Raw genomic sequence first — 8503 nt, forward strand, 5'->3', positions numbered from 1 at the left:
CTCCTTGAAGCCAATTGGCTTGTCAGCTTTTCAGACTTTGGGAAGGAGCCTCAGGCCCCAGGGGAAACCCATACAAACACAAAGAACAGACAAACTCCACACAGCAGCTCTCCAGGCCCAGAGCACAGCAAGCCAGTAATGCTGCCTTCTTTGGGATCAAATGAGATCAAAACCTACCAAAAAGATAGACTTCTGGAAATAGTCAGAAAAATATAAAAAAATATAAAAATACTGTACCTACTGTAGGTCTGTTTTAAATTTCAAGCTTTTGCCTTTTCTGATACGTTTCTGGTAAGTGCAAAACACACAGATGACCCCTCATGAGAGAGGAAACCTGAACCCTAAAATCACAGCATACTGCAGGATCACTTTCCCTAAGTCTTTGAATTCAGTTCAAGCTTTTTTTTTTGAGCCAAATGAAGATTTGCATCCTCTTTGTGTTCCTGTGAACTGTTCACTGTTTCTAGAAAACCCACATCTCTCCTGCACTGTCATGTTAATAAAGGGGGAAAACTGACTTCCATGCACTGACAACGTGTACCGAAGGGAACTGTGTGTGGCGAGGTCACACAACTTCATTTCTGCAAGGCGGGAATACAGTATCTTTATGATTGAGACCCGAGTGCCTGCAGATTTTGTTTCATGTACTGTATAACAAAAGCTTAAGGAACATGTAAACTGCATGTTTTTTTATGAGTGGAAAATGAACAAGTCCAATTTAATCTTAAGTATTAGCTAAGTTGGGGCTTCAGTAAAAATACTGAGATTTGAAAAAGAAAGGCCATCACCGGCCACTGTGATCTGTGGTTGTCAGGTCAGAAACATGTCTTAAAGACAGTGTGGACTGAGAAATATTGGGTATGCAATTGATAAAACAAAATTGATCAAATGTAGTATGCAATGTCATTAAACAGTCAGAGAGAAAACCTGATGACCCAATGTTACCATATGTTATTCCATTGTAACACAGTATAGTACATTTAATTCAGCATCCATTAATACATTTCTTCTATCAGACGTGTTCATCATTTCATATGAAAAAATATCCACATATGGTAATTTGCCTGGCCATATTATTGAACAGATTAAAAAAAAATACAAGAGTCTTGTGGAAGCAACTCCAGCAGAGGGCTGTATCTTCCTATGAAATAATGACACTGTGTTCACTAAGGATGTTTTAGTAAGAATGTCAGTGGAATTCCTTCAACACATAACAGCTAAAAAAAACTAAAGCCAGGCATGAAATGGTTGTGTCACAATTATGTTGACTATTAATACTATAAATGAAGACAACTTAGTGACACAATATTGTATAGTGTCTAGTTCCATAGCTAGATGAAGGTAAAGTACCCAGTATCTTTTAATTTAATTACACTAGAACACCTGCCATTTTCTAGAAAGAATAGAGTTTTAAAAAATTGGGAGTTGGATACAGACATCTAATGTTTACATCTATAATTCCCTATTTACAATATTTGCAAAAATTGCTTCCCAGGACTAGAGTTGGTCACCCCTGATTTAAGTACTTTAGCTTTTGATATTTGTAAGAGATTCTTTGAAATGAAAACATTTCACATTCTACAGCTCTCAAGGTTCTCGGTGGGGCATCCCTGACTCAACAGTTCGAATGAACTTGAAACATCAATCAATAACTCACTTGTTTTGAATTTTTAAAATTGATTATTTAAGAGTGATCAGTTACAAGGTTAAACAGCCTTGGCACTTCTTTTATGCATCACATACTTCAAGTCTTTGTTCCAGCTTTAATTATTGAAGTGATCTTCAGATGTCCTGTCAATTTAATTCTGGTACTGTCTTGAAGTGGGTCACCCTGGAAGGGTTGAGGGTAGCTACTTCTGACCTATCACTCCTGCAAAATGGTGACTCCTTAAGTGAGGTTGGCTGTCTCTGTTGTTTGTAAAGTGATGAGTAATACGATTAATGAATTTGACCTGATGGCAATGTATTTCTAAACAGCAACAGTGATACTCATTGGTGATTGATCTGGCAGTTCTCTGACAAAGACACAAACTGGACAATATTAATATCTCCAGTATTAGTTGAACTTAAGTGCTTAAGGCTTTCGGTTGATTGTTGGCATACCTAAGATACAGATTTCATGACCCTTGCACTATTGCACTATTTTAATGACTATGTGCCACTTCCCGAATCATAAATTGCCTAAAAATCATCCAAAAGCAAAGATTACAATGAATTATAAGTAGTGCAAATTGCCTCAGATATTGTTTTAAAAGCAATTATATTTTGAAGCCAATTATAAATGATGCACCTAATCAGTAAACACAAGCATACTGTATCAATCACAAAAGGTAATTGCCATATAAGTCATTTTAATTAGACTGTAAGAGCTGGATTAATGTGGTAAAGCGATATTCAAGATAAATTGCCACTTCTATTCTGAATCCAAGCTACTTTCCATTTGGCATTATTATTGATCACCTTTCTGAAGCTGTAGCTATCACTTTTTAGAGTAAACATGTTCAGATAAGTATCATGGTTGTTTGTTATCCAGGGTCAATGGCCTTTTACTGCTCACTGCTGTGGTAAACATATTGTTTTCATTAATTCAACCACAGATAACAGAATCTGAGACAACACAATTAATGATGGGTCAGTTGATTAAAAGAGGTTATTAAGACAAAATCAATAAAAAGAGCAACGCAAAAACATTTCAAAGTGTTAGAATAAAATGTGAATTTAATAGTATTTATCTAACCCTACCTTTGCTTAGTTGGCTACTCAGGTCCTGAAGGAACACAGTATCTTCCAGTTTTTGCTCCAGCTGAGCTCTTAATCACAGGCTAATTGATTTCCATTTTTTTTTATCTGGAGCATATTTGTAAATTTGCTTTCAACTCTTAAAAGGTCAGATGGGATTTGTAATCGGTATCATGCCTTGTACCAATTACTGAGTTTCAGAACTGGCCTTATTCAGATGTGCTGCCTGAAATGTAACTAATTGGACCTTTGCAGATGTAAAACTCACTCACTGTGGGCTTGTCTGATACACTGTCATTCCCACCTGTGTCTGTTCATTATCAGCAGATCAGCTAGTAAGGGCTGTTTAGTCAGAAATAGCAATATGCAAATTGAGGAGAACCTCCATAAAGTTCTGGGTGGTGAAGCTGTTGGAAACAGTACTCTTGAAGTAGTGTATGTTTAATGCTCAGAACTGATGTTAAATAGTTTCTGTAAGCAGAACAATTAAGTTATCAATTAGCACTGGAGGAGACTCAGTGCTTCTCCAGGACTAAGTTTGAGAAACGCTTCCCTCTGTCACTTTAAGATTTTGTCATTTGTTTTGATTGAATAGATGTCTTCCAACATTTGGAACAATCCTTTCTATACATGTAGTGTAAAATATAGGTGGGTTTCTTTACAGAGACCTTTCTTTGAATATAGCAATCAATACATTTCTGCTCACATTAAAACTGAATGTTGTGCATATCCAGAACAGACAACATCACCTTAACCCTAACTCCTTCACACGTTTTTTTCGTATAAATAAGACCAGTGATATGACAGTTATTGATTTAATATCTGGCTTGTCTTTTTGTTGGAGCACCTGAAGTCCAGGGAAAACTGAAAAATGCAAATAATGATATCAATCATCTTTGTTGCCCCATGGATGAGCTTTACAAATGCATGATTAATCTATTTGAGTAAAGGATAAGAGCATAAGAAAGATTACAAATAAGAGGAGGTCATTTGAAATATCTAGCCTGTGTGGTAGTAGCCAATTGTGAAATGGATCTCATCCAGATGTTTCCTGAAATACATCAGGGTATTAACAATGTGCCTGGATAGCTTGTTCCATACACCCACAACCCTCTGGGTAAAAGTGCCTCCTGTTCTCAGTTTTAATGGTCTGCTCATTAAAACTGTATTGACCCCAGCATCTCAACAAGCTAGATTGCCAAGCATATAGAATCTGGCTGTCTGCTCCATACACTCTCAACATTTTCATAAAGAAATCTTTCCTTTTCTGGAGTCTTGAGTCTCTTTTTTTGAGGATGGCTTCTGGCCTTTTTTTAATGATAAGCAATTGTGTGTTAACCTTGTGATTACTGTACTGTACTCTCCTTGTGCTTTGGAGAGCAGCAATAAGGTTTGTGGATAGACCCCGTATTTTAAATGATGCAGCAGCACTAGGGATCCATTGATACTGGATACTTTCAAGTAAAACTTTGACTTTGTAATAGAATGGGTTACTATGTTGAAAAGCTGACAGACTGTTCTTGTCATGAGCTCTGTTAATGCTCCAAAGCAGGTGTTCTCAAACTGCAAACTTTCCAATCCAGTTTATTCAGTACATTAGTAACCAGGTCCAATTATTTAATTGTTAAATCGATCCTACTATTTATAAATGAAAGAACAAAGGACCTACTTGATGATTGTGAAGTTGTCTTCAGTTCCTCTGAATTCAACTCAAACTTTTGTGTATTATTGTATGTCCAAGAAATATTTTACAAACTTTTCCTTTGTTTCCCCACATTGAAAAAGGCTTTAATGACTCAGCATATCCACATAATGACTCAAACTCTCTCAAATTTGCTCTTTTTTCTCTGGACGAATTATCATTTCGGGACATGCACTCACTTTCCCAAAGTTTACTTCCCATCCCTACATTCATATTTACATCAGGCCCATATCATTTTTCAAATTCCTTTTCTAGTGGTAGACATTTGCACACACATCCAAAAGGCAATCATCTGCTAATTTCCCAGGTGTGCTGATTGCAGTACGCCAGAGCTGGGAACAACTACCTCATATCACAGTAATTCTGCACTTTGTATGTTAATCACTTTTTATTCTTATGCATGCTCTTAGGACTGTTTACAGTGTATGCTAATGCTTTTCTGAAGGCTTTACCATGCTTATAACTTGAAATGAAGTGATGAAGTGTGTGCTTTTGCTTCCAAACATGTTCTTAATAAGCTGCAGCATGTTTTGTACTCACCAGCTCAGGTCTTACTGAAAACTAAACGTATATCACCTGTTTTAACTTCCTTGCACTGGCTGTCTGTCAAAATCCTGCTGCTCACCTTTTAAGGGCTTGAACAGTTTGGTTTCTGACTACAGTGAGCTGTTTCCCCTCTGTATAGTTACACGTGACTTGGCCTCTTTGGTTTCTGGCCTTCTTTCAGTTCCCAGTAGGAGGCTCCAAACACTGAGAGACCCCAGGAGACTGAGCTTTCTGCTACATTGCTTCAAGGCTGAGGAATGATCTCCCAGCCCATATCAGATCATGCAAGTCAGTCAGCACTTTCAAATCCTGTCTTAAAAATCATTTTTCACTTTAGTTTTTAACTGTTTAAATTTCTATATTTTCTGTAGGCCTGCCTGCTTCTTGTTGTTATATTTTAAAGTACATTGAGATTATGTGTCATGAAAGGTGCTATGCAGTAAAATAAAGATTATTATTCACTCTGCCATGGTTTCCTGCACTTTTCAGCTTTCCTTACGAATCTCTTTTATGCCTTACCATGCATATACAAAGATTTCACTGTGCTTTTTTTATACCCGTCATTGCCTTTACAGTAGCATATCAGAGATAACTTCTATAAGATCACGAAGGCTTAAATCTTCCTTGAGTTTAAGTAACAAGTATTTCATGTGAAATCTTGTCAACACCTTTCTGTAAAAATTCGGTAGATCAATTATATCATATCAGGCAAGGTATGGATATATTTATCAATATTCAAACAGGTTTATTTTAAGCCCCTGTTCTTGAATTTCAGAGCCACATTCAGCTGCCTCTACCCTGTGCATAAGGTAGGCAGGGAACGTATGACTAAGGTTCATATTGGGGAAAAATGTAAGAAAACAGAGGAGAAAAGAGATGAGAGTGGGGAATGGACTAAGTGTGTTTCAGTGCAGTGTGTGAGTACTTTTTAGCAGAGCTGGCCACTAAACTTTCATCCTTCTTCATGAAATATATTGTGAGTACATTAACGCAAAAATTTCCAATAAAGTCGGTTCAAGTTTTGGATCCATTTTAGATCACTGGAAAGTAATGTGATTGATGCAATGCCTTGTGATGAACCCGCCTTGCCCTCGTTGCAATGTTGGTAGGCTCTGACTCCCTCACGACCATACTGTATATTGGATGAAACAGTTAGAAAATGGATGCATGGCTGATTGACACAAAATGACACTTACTGTAAACCACAATATGCATTTTGAGAACACTGTGATGGATCACCTTCAATTTCAGTTTAACAAATAACCTTCTATCCAATATCTTGATATCTTATTCCCAGAATCTCAATTAACTTCATTTCATTAGTTAGTCATTTCAGCAGGAAGTTATAAAAAATAATTTACACAAACTGTCCAAAACAATAGAAACCCCACTAATATGTCAGAACGTCTGAGCAGCAAGGATAAGTTCACCAGGAAGAGCGTAATTCAAGAGGTTTTGAAATATTTGCCATTCAGTCTTCTCCCTTCGAGCAGAATTGCTTTCAGCTAAGGATGTGAAAATGAAGTGCAAAAATGTTCCCCGGTTCTAACAGTTTTCACTGGGGATTGTTCTGGACAGTGATAGTGATTGAAATCTGTCTCATACTCATTCCTTATTCATTAACAAAGGAAAATGATTAATATCAATGAACAGCCTCATCAAATTTGTCAGCTTTTATTGTAAAAGAAAAATTACAGTATCTTTATTCATGTATTGTCACATCCTTGATTGTAAGCTATTTGCATATTATTATCCTGCTTAAAACCAGTTCGATAGTCATTCCACTGTCATTTCAGTTCCAATGAATCATCTTTTTATAGGATTTTGCAGGCGTTTGGTATATAGACTTACTTCTCACAATTGTGGGAGAGTGTGCAACTACACACAAGGGGAAAACATATACGTATGGCGATTATCTAGATATTCCAATTTAAGTTGTTTTCCAATCTTTGAGTCCTTCCGTTTAAACAGACAGTAAAGGTACTATAGAAGTAATAGTACTTAATAGTCTTTTGCTGCAAAGATGACAGCTTTCACTGTACAGATTTTTATGTATCTTTACATACCAATACATATGCGCATACATTTTCTTTAGAAATAAAGGTTTCCTTTTTTTCCTCTCAATAATTGAAAGAATATGTACAGTACATATTGCATATATATATAAATGCATTTACCACCCTGCAACATGATCCTGAAATCATGACACTTTCATATAAGACTTTTAACTAGTGTATATACAACTTACTATATTCCAGTTCAGATGCAGAGGAATAGAGAGAGGTAGAAGGGCACAGCTCAGGAGAAGGTTGCTAATCCCTTTTAATACAATACAAAGCCTAAGGGTAATGTACAGTATATACCACCCAGACAGTACCTTGATAAGGCCGGCTTCCCAAATAGAGTAGGAAACTGGCTGTGCATACAACTGTGCAGCCAACAGTGACTATGAAAGATTTACAAAGTTGGATGTCTCAGATGGGAGTCACTGTTCAAACATTAGCAATGTCATGATCCTTACACAAAGGTGGCCTGTTTAGATAAGTGACAAATAAAAAACTCTTTAGTTGAAAAGACTCACCTTACATCTCCACACAGAGATACTGTATACTGCATACATGTGGCAGAAGAGGTTTTTGGTCAGAAAATTAAAAAAAAAAGGATTTGTTTGAACTAAATAGAGGGCTCTGTGTTTGGCACAATCCTAACGCAATGTGTCTTTCAGTCAACATACTGTAGGAAGGCTTGTCCGAATTAAGGGAGAAAATGGATGCTCCAAATAATTTCAGCAGGAAGCAATGTCCAAGGCCAAAGCCACACTGACATGGTCTAACAGGAAGAGAGCGAATGTCCTTGAGTGATCCAGTCAAAGCACTGACTGCTTCAGTCCAAAAAATAATTTATGGCAAGACTCGACAATTACTGTACATAACGAAAAATGCAAAATTATACTATTACATTACGCAGAGCTGTATGTACTACAAAGATACACCAGAAATGAAAAATGTACTGTATACTTTATGTAATTTCTCCAACCTTAATTTACTTTTAGACTAAAAGACTTTGTAAAAATGCTTGTTTCAGAAACTTTTTTCGTAACTTAAAGAGACTGCACTTTCCTTTAATAGGTGATATCCCTGCTGTTACTGTATATTGTTCTTTTTTTTAACTACTGCTGTGTAATTTCCACCAAATTAAGTCTCTCCTTTGCAGTTGCATCACTATTTTGAAGGTTCTAAAAATTTTGCAGAAAGCAAGATTTGCATCTTTTATATGAAAAAAGAAAACCAAATACCTTGATTTAAGAAAGAGACTGCTGTGCATCAGTGTAAGGTCAAAGGTCTTTAATCCTCTGCCTCATTCAACAAAGATTAAAAACCTGCTTTGAGTATTGATTAAGGATGCAGGGTTAAAAGATTAAATACCACAAAACTAAATTAAAGCGGTTTAAGTCCAATCCCAGAATTCATCAAAGTACCAAAACCTTAAGCTGTCATTACAACATGAGATTAGTAC

The sequence above is a fragment of the Atractosteus spatula genome, chromosome 7 (genome assembly GCF_055471065.1).
Source record: "Atractosteus spatula isolate fAtrSpa1 chromosome 7, fAtrSpa1.hap1, whole genome shotgun sequence".
Lineage (NCBI taxonomy): Eukaryota > Metazoa > Chordata > Actinopteri > Semionotiformes > Lepisosteidae > Atractosteus > Atractosteus spatula.